The sequence below is a fragment of the Pinus tabuliformis genome, chromosome 6, assembly GCF_031772625.1.
Source record: "Pinus tabuliformis cultivar Carrire ecotype Pingquan chromosome 6, CPIR1, whole genome shotgun sequence".
In the NCBI taxonomy this organism is placed as follows: Eukaryota; Viridiplantae; Streptophyta; class Pinopsida; order Pinales; family Pinaceae; genus Pinus; species Pinus tabuliformis.
Window position 1 is genome coordinate 325,945,217 of NC_142292.1, and position 9,978 is coordinate 325,955,194.

Consider the following 9,978-nt stretch of genomic DNA (forward strand, 5'->3'; position numbering starts at 1 on the left):
TTAGAGAGTGTTCTAGGATCCATTTGGATCACGCCTTCCCACTGAAAAAGCTTTTGGACCACCAAAAGTTGATCTTTTAGCATCAATCAAGTGAGGATATAGATTCCTCGCTTGCCTAATTTCTATCCATATTGCATTGCTTGGTTTTGAACCTTTGAGTCCAATCCTGAGGTACTCAACATCCCCTCTGCGCGTAATTCTCACCTTCTTGTCCAAAACCGTGTCTTCCTGTAATTCATTGAGATATTCAGGCAACAAATCATCAATGGAAGGCAATTGATTCTGCTCTTCGGGATCTTCAATCAATGAAGGTTCAAACATTCTCAAACTTTCTGCATTAACTACTAAATAGATGTGCGTGTAAGCTGGAAAATCAAGGTGAAAAGCATTCTCACCAATTTTCTCAAGTATCTTGAAAGGTCCATACCTTATCGGCTTCACCTTACATTTTGTCTTTGCTGATATACAACCAAACTTGATCACCAACTTGGAAACTATGCTCAATCTAATGCTTGTCATGCCTTGCCTTGTACTTGGCTTGGCTCTTTTCTAGTTGTTCCTGTACTGCCTGATGAATCTCTTGGATTTATTCAATGAACTTGGTTGCCTTGTCCACATCACTATGTCCATCAACCACTATGTCTTTACCAAAGAAAAAATTGAAGGGAGACCTTGGTATGAAACCAAAACAGGTCTCAAAAGGAGATCTTTGTGTAGAAGAATGTTTAGCCCAGTTGTAAGCATGTTGCACATAACACAAATGTTCATCCCAAAGCTTGGGGTGCTTGCTACAATAGCCTCTGATCAACTGGATCACTATCCTGTTGACCACCTCTGTTTGGCCATATGTTTGTGGATGAAAGGATGTGCTCTTCTTCAGTCTGGTGTCCATCAATTCCCACAGACTAGACCAAAATTTCCTAACAAATTGGTAATCTCGATCAGATACAATCGAAGTGGGTAATCCAAAATGAACCCATACATATTGAAAGAACAAATTTGTTGTTTGTTTAGCTGCAATATTTTTGCTACAAGGTATTAAAAAACACATTTTGTTGAACCTATCCACAATAACATATAAATAGTCATGACCTTTTCTAGATTTACGCAGTCCCCCAACAAAGTCCATGGAAACACTTTCCCAAGGATGAGAAGGAACTGGTAGTGGAGTGTACAAGCCTAGTTTTCTATTGTTGGGCTTGCTTTTAGCTCACATGGTACACCCTCTTACATATTTAGAAACTGTTTCATTCATTTTTGGCCAATAACAAAATATTTGCGGCTATGCAGCTGTTTTACTTACACCAAAGTGACCTGATATTAGAGAAGTATGTGCTTCTCGAAATATCTTTACTCTTTCAGTTTGAGGAATGCATAACTTTCCAAAATGATACAAGAGTTGGTCCTTAACATGATAATCGAATTCTTCTACTTGTTTGCCATGACTTAAAGTTGCATATACATTTTTAAAATCTATATCTTGAGCATATTGTTCAATGTAGCTTTCATGCAATACTAAATTATGCTTAAGTATAGTAGATGCATTTATGATTGGTCTGGACAACATATCTGCAACTTTATTGTGTATGCCCTTTTTATATTTGATGACAAGATGAAACTCTTGTAGAAAACCCATCCACCTATAGTGTCTTGATTGTTGCAACTTAGTTTGTGAGTGTAAATATTGAAGTGGTTGATGATCAGTATGTATAACTGTCTCTTTTCCCATTAAATAATGTTTCCACTTTTTCACACTCTGTACTAATGCATACAATTCTTTATCATATGTAGGATAATTAACTACTGCATAATTAAATATCTCAAAATGATAACATATGGGTTTATCGTGCTGCATCAACACTGCTCCCATGGCATGGTCACTGGCATTCATTTCAATCTCGGGTCTTTGAAGATCGGGCAGTGCCAGTACTGGTGTTGTACTAATATTTTCTTTTAAGGTGTCGAAGGCTTTCTACTATTTTCCTCCCCACTGAAACACCCTATTCAATCTTGTTAAAGCATGTAAGGGAGTTGGAATCAAGGAAAAGTTAGCAATAAACTTTCTCCAATACTGTGCTGCTTCTATGAAGCTTCTAACTTCTATAGCAAATTTGGGTTTAGGCAAGTTTACAATGACTGCAACCTTAGAGGGATCTATCTTCAATTCACCACCCCCTACAATATGACCCAAATAATTCAAAGATGTTTTGTCAAATTCACATTTTGATAGCTTAACATAAATATTTTCTCTTTTCAAAACATCTAGAGTCTGCTTTACATGCTTCAAATGTTCTTCCCATGTTTTACTAAATATAAGAATGTCATCTAGATATACAATGAAATAATCATCAATAAAAGGCTGAGTACATCATTCATTACTCTCATGAAAGTAGCAGGAGCATTAGTTAAGCCAAAAGACATAATTAACCACTCATACAATCCCTACTTTGTTTTGAAAGCAGTCTTCCATGCATCTTGCTCTGCAACTCTGACTTGACAGTAGCCACTATGCAAGTCCAACTTGGAAAAGTAAACAACTTCTTTAAATTGATCTAATAGATCATCTATGGGAGGAAGGGGATAAAGATTTTTTATTGATATCTTATTCAGTGCTCAGTAATCAATGCACATTCTCCATGAGCCATCTTTCTTTCTCACCAAGACAATTGGAGACCCACATGGTGATGTGCTAGGTCTTATGAACCCTTTCTCGAGTAGCTCCTGTACCTGCTTCTTGATTTCTGCATTCTCTAAAGCGGACAACCTGTACACTCCGATGTTAGGCAATGGAGCATCTTGCTACAAATTAATATCATGTATTATTTCCTTTTTGGGTGGCATACCTTTAGGTTCTTGAAATAACATATCATATTCTGAAACAACTTTTTCTAAATCATCTTGTTGTTTAGCATTACAGCCTTCAAATACATTGGTTTTATCAGGTTTCTTTTCCTTCACAACCATCAGTAAAAATTGTTTGCATGAATTTAAAATTCTTTTTATCTGCCCTGAGTTTATGAGAGTATACTTATTTTTGAGTTTATGAGCTCTTACAATATATTTGATTCCATCTTTAATGAGTTGATAGTTGTTTTCAGCTCTATAGAAAATGGATTTTCTATCACACAAGTAAGGACTTCCTAAAACAATTCCACATATATACAAGGGAACAATATCTAACTCAACCTTATCTACAAATGCTGACCAAAAAGAAAACCTAAGTTTACATTGTCTAGTCACTTGTAGCTTTGCTTTATCACATAACAAACCCAATGGATATGGCTTCTTGTGAGGTGTGGTTAGTAATCCCATTTTCTTTACAATTGCTTCAGAAATTAAGTTTACTTGTGAGCCACTATCAAACAAAGTATCAATCTTTTGATGCTTGGAAATAACTCTAATATGAAAAAGCTCATGTCTTTTCCTCTAATTTTCTTCATTATCAGTAGATTGTGCAGAATTACTCGTAGATGCTTTAGAATTTTAACTTTTATACCTGTGGTTGTGATTGTTGTTTCATCCCCTGAGTCTGACCCCAAATCCTTCTGAATAGCTGCAACAATCTTCTTCTTTTTTCCATCGTACTTCTTGGGCCTCATCTCCAGATACAGAATCCAACAGTGTTCATCATCATGCCCATCCTTCTTGCAGTGAGTGCACGAAGGTTTGGTCTTTTGTACAACATTTGTCTTCCTCTCTTTCCATTTATTATTTCTCTTTTCCTTGTTCTTTCTTGGAGTGGGTTTTGATGACCCCCCAACTTCTAGGTTCACATTCTTGCCTCTAGCATCTAGATGCGTAGCCTAAACAGATACCTCATCTATACTAGTAGGATTAAACATGAGAATGGTGTGCTTTAAATAGCTGTGTGGACCACCTAAATACTTCAGCAGAGTTTCAAGTGAGTCTAAAGAAATGCCTAGAATCAAAGCTCTTTTTCTAAATTCTTGGGTGTAACTTTGTACACTTTGCCCTTTCAATTGGCGAAGAATTTGCCAACTCATCATAGCTTGTTGCATATAAGCTAGTGGATAGAATTTTTTTTTAATGGCAGAAACAAATTCATTCCAGGTAGAAAGAATTTTACCATGCTTCTTCAAATCAGCTTATGTCCTGCCTTCCCACCATACCAGGGTGGTGCCTCCAAGGTGTAGGCTAGCCAGATGAATCTTTCTCCTTTCTGAATCGATGTTCTACACTCTGCAATATACATCAATCTTTATAATCCAATTATCTAGCTTTTCTGCATTCAATTCTCCATCATAAACTGGAAAATCAAACTTCAAATCTAATTTAATCAAAGAAGGTTTCTTCTTTTTCTTTTCAGGGCTTTCTTTATGTGAAGAAGATGATGATGAGGGAGATGGAGGAGAGGGATTCTCTTCTTTTCTTTTGCCTTCTGGGTGGGAAAATAGAAGAGGTTCTTCTACTCTTTTATCTTGTTTGGAGGTTGATGACTCTTCACCTCTACCTCTCTTAAATTCTCTATACATTTCTTCTACCATGGCTCTCCTCGTCATGAAACTGTCCATGAACTGGGAGTCTGATTCCAAGGGACTTTCTTCTGCCATTTTTCTCCTAGGATAGACTCTTCCAATTTCTGGGTTAGCTTCAACCAACTCTCCTTCTCCTAATTTAGGATTTGTCCTAGTTAGCATTCAACAAAAAAAGGAATCCAACACAAGCTTGTCTAACCTTAGCAACTTAGAGCTCTGATACCACTTGATCTGATATTGATCTAAGACAATTAATAAGGTATTACAAACTCATGTGCATGGATGTGCCTATGTTATTTTTATGCAATGGATCGATAAGATTGTGAAATACATAGGAAATGAAGCAATTAAAGAAAACATAACAGGCAAACATATAAACACAACAAGTTTAATAAGGAGTTCACCCAATACTCTTGGGCTACATCTCCTAGTCCAGCCTTCAGTGGTGGCCTCTCTATTATGTTTTCAAAGCAGATTTTTTACAACAGTGAGCTCAATTTGAGTCTCACTCAACAAATAAAAATCAGTAAAATTGTACTTGGATTCCCCAAGTCTCTGGAGTACATAGACTCTCCTCACTGAACTCTTGACGTTTATTGGTGACAGTAGTATGATCCCAATATGAGACTCATACATGAAAGGAATTACAGAGGAGTGCGCTTGAACCTCTCAAGCCTTCTCTGGAGTACACAGACTCTCTGAATCTCTCTGTCTTTGTCTAAATCCTGGCTCGATGCTACCTTTGCTTCTGTAGGTCAGCTCGGCTTCTTCTCTCTACTTTCGGCTTACTGTCTACTGCTCTCTTTGCTTTTTTTTTCTCTCTCTGTCAGTTTGTGGCTTTTAAGTCAATTTGCTTCCTAACTGTTCGTTTCCGCTTCCCAGCTTTCTGGTTCCCCTGCCTCTGTCCATTTGAATCCATCTGTCTTTCGTAATCAGTCACTGTATAACGCCTCACAGGTAGGTGGTCACCTATTTCATAACGGATAAGTGTCAATTCTCTTGGATATCTTTGAAATGACTGTTTTTTCCGTTAACTCCAAGAATACCCGCGAAACACGACCTTCTGCCAACGCATCGTCCATATCGGACTCCAAATCCTATGTGACCTCGTTTCATAACCTTGTCAAATCCATTCATCCATCGGAACGCGTCTCTGCCATTGATCTAGGGGCCCCAGATCTGATGGTCATCGTTCATATTAGGTGGCTAAGTAACATGATGTTTACCCGTCTGATGTGAGTGGTTCTCTCTCTCTTCCCCGGGATGTGTGGCGATTGTTGTGTGGCATCGGGCAAAACTCGGTTGAAACTGCTTACCGCTCAAAGCTCCTCCGATATTCTGTCGATTTTGTGGAATCCTGCTCCGACGGAACCGAAACAATGTTTTTTGCATTTTATAATTATTTCGGGTTTGGGTGCTCAGGGCTTCTCTTCACTGAGAGCTTTGCCCTGCGATATGCAAATCGGAAACTACCTCCGTTGCTTAAAATTATCCCTGCATTTGTTGGTTGGTTTCAGCGCGCATTACCATGGTCCGCCACTCTACGCTTTAGATCGACCACGCTTGTTGATCCGCACTGATCGCCATTGCAACTGTCTGAGGATTCCCTTCAATAGATTGATCTTTATAAGACTTTGAATCTTTGGCATGATTTTTAAAGAGTTCATGAAAACTTAGAGAGTGTTCTAGGATGCATTTGGATCAAGGAGACAAATCCCAGAGGTAACCACAAAACCACTTGTAAGCTAGAATCTAGCCCTTCTAGCTTTGAAGAGGGATCTCTCACTTAGGTTGCTAGACTAATTTGATATTAGGCTAGGTATAATGTTCAATAAGGTCTAATTTTCAAAGATTTTTTGGTAAGAAAGGAGATAGATCCATTGGGCATGGAGTCATGTCAAATTGATTATTTGCCTAATGATAAGATGAAGAGAGAAAGGGTTTTTCCATAGGAGCAAGATAGGTAGTCTTGGTAATGGAATTAATTCGTTGTAGGAGAGTGGGTATGAGAAAAAATGGAAACAACACAAAGAATATCAAACTGTAGATAAATTTTGAATGTTGTTTTAAGAAGAGAACATAGATCACTTTGTAATACTAGGAAAAAGCACCTTTTAGACAAATCCTGAGCTAAACATATGTTTTTTCCAATAATGAAGACATACATTTAATAGATGTAAAAAAAACATAAGACAAACTTACAACATGAAAGAAACACAACACCATCAAGATCTAACACAGGAATCCCTGCAAATCATCTTATGTCTCTCATTCACTGGAAAAAAATTCAGAAAATATATCACATACACAAGTCCCTCTCTCTCCAATATGACCAACTCTTTTTTCATTACATGCACATAACAAAATAGACTCAAATGAGTCAGTTCACACCTTTAGGGTCGAATTCCTCATGATCAGGTGCTCAAAATTTATCTCAAAATTCAAAGTTGTCGAATCAATGTGGAACTTGAACGACCCCATAATGCTCCTCATTCTGAATCTGGAGAAACTCGTTTCGTGTGAAACAGACACTGTATGCTCTCATAATCATGTTTTGTTCACTTTTCCAAACATGCAAATTTTTACAAAATGTGACAGCCCAGTCAACAGTCTATATTGTTGATGTGGCGCTAAATATGCAGGCTGAAGTGGCAGGTTTGACTGGTCAATGGGCCTTCAGAGAATTGTGTTGTGCCAAGTGGCACGATCTCAATGGGTGTAGTTGGCGGTTTTTGATTGGGTGGTTGGTGGCCAACCATGGGCTGACATGTGGCCTAGCTAGAGGCTGCCACATGGCAGCCTAGAGGCCACCAAAATTTTGGGCCAAGGTTTAGGCAATAGCAGTAAGGGTCAAATCCACGACCACTAAGCGATAGTCCAAATATTTCTACCAACACGCCATGCAAGAAGTTCTTAACCATATAGAACTCAGCATTTATTTGAAGGTTAGATGTGCACCATTCCAGTGAAGGGCCAACCCTTGGACGCACCACCACTATGTGACCACCAACGAAGCGGTGCGGGGGCCCAACCGGTGGTGGCGAGCTGTTGGCCTTAGCCCCGAGCACGTGGCCCCCATATGGACACGAATTTCAGATTAGAGGCATCCGAGGACATTTAAAGTGTCCGAAAATTTTGCCTGAAAATCGGTGAAATTGGTGCTTAGTTAGCGCAATTTGGGGCGAATTTGAAGGATGGTGCCGTATTTTGGGGAATTTGCGATGCGATTAGTAGAAAGACTTGGGGAAGCCATAACTTCTTCAGTTTTTGACCAAATTAGGAGCAGAAAGAGGCTACACAAGAATTTTTGGGCATTCTTGAGCCATTGGAATAGGTTTCAAACCTTTCTGAGCATTGTAAACTGATGTATTCACACTTTTGAGCATAATAGAGAGGGTCAAGCCATTGGAAGCTGGACTAGGGAGACGTAGCCTAGGAGGGGTGAACTCCTTCATCATGTGTTGTTGTGATATTGTTTTTGGTGATGCTCATGTATGTTATATATTGTTGTTCAGTCATTTGTTTATGTTAATTTGTACATAAAATCACTCAAAAACTCATGTTTTAAAATTGCAATTAACCTTATGTATCCTTAAGCACTTTTAACATATTCTGAAAAGGAATTTAGCACAACAAAACTAATTTTCCCAATCAAATCACCTCATTAGGAATGTTGTTTCTAACTTCTACAATGAAAATAGAACTAACTGCTAAAGACTAGGGACTGCTTAACTAAATCTTTTCTAAGAATTTTTCATTAATTCCTCAACCCCAAATTAATCCTATGAGTTATTAGATGCTTTATTACAATTTCTAAGACTATAAAAACAAGTTACATAAGATTTTGACATGAGTAACTCGATAAAAAATATGACTGTCTGTAAACACAGCACCTCCCTTGTCTCCTTTGCGCAACGAACTCAAATGACCACACAACAAATTTTCTGATGGAAAAATGGAGAGCTCAGAGATATTGTATGAAGACAACCATGTAATCAACCTTCCAAAGTGGTTGAGAGAGAACTTGATGGTGATAATCACAATTTGAACTTGAATGATGAATGTGCAACACTTGTCAAAAGCGCAACAATCATCCTCTTGAACGTTGTACTCTTGCTGATGTCATGACCAATCATGGTTTGACATGTAAACTGACTCAAGACACCTACAATTTTATGCCCATGATGACAAGTCATGGCAGCATGATGTTACTCATGATTTCTTGATGTAACTTGACCCTATACTTACTTAACTTGAACTCTTGGGATATAAAAGACAATTTTGTGACTCTTGACACACTTTGACATACTTACAATGAATAATAATAAAAATTATGCCAACCTAAGACAAAGCTTGATCTTCCACAATATCATAGCCACACCTTTATACTTTTGACAAAATTTATTTATGACTATAGGATGCTGACATTAGCTCCAATAGGGATGGCATCCTCCCTGTGAGGTGCCAAGAACACTGTAGACCAAGTGCCTAACCATTGGGCTTATTGAATTCTTGACTTAACTCCAAACTGACTTAAACACTAATTACATTATGAAAAATGGCAATAGGTAATCAAAATCTCAGGGCATTATCTCCGGGCTTCAAATTATGATAATCAGTTGTTCACACCTATAAACTTAAAACTCTGCTACAAACTGAAACTGAAAAGATGTTCAAACTACAATGTTAAAACACGTGTTGAAAGAGATTCTTGCCAAGCAAGCTTATTGCACACCATTTCCTACTTATCCTACTTTGTTGAGCACAAGTGTTGAATCAAGTGATCTCAAATTTCCAGAAAATCCAATCAAGTAGATACTCATATAATTTTACTACATGATTGTGCTTCAGTAAGATAAAAATTGGAACATTAAATGGCAGAAGAAACTCAAACCCCAAACTGAATCCAATCTCTATATTGGTGAAAAAAATGTGATCTGCTTTCACTGACGATTCCAACAAGCTTGTAAAAGGATCTTGAAAATCAAGGATGACTACCGTTTTCTTGGTAATGAAAAAATAGACCAAAATCTCCTTCATGGTTGAATGTAGATTACTTTGTATGATGAATTTTATTATCCTCAAATAGAATGGCATCAAGATGTTCTTTTCTATCATTAAGATTGGGGGCAAGAGTTTTGTGTTCTTGTAAATCATCAATTGAGGCAGCCACATCTTGAATAACAAAAATGTCTAGAAATGACCATTCATGTATATAAACAAGAATATTGTAGGAGGGTGAGTGTGAGAAAAAATGGAAACAACACAGACAGTATCAAACTATAGATAAATTTTGAATGTTGTTTTAATAAGAGAACATAGATCACTTGATAAAACTAGGGCAAAGCACCTTTTAGATGAATTCTGAGCTAAACATTTGGTTCTTCTAAGCATGAATACATACATTTAAGAGATGTAAAAAGGAAGAAGATAAAATTACAACATGAAATAAGCACAACACTATCAATATTTGACATAGGAA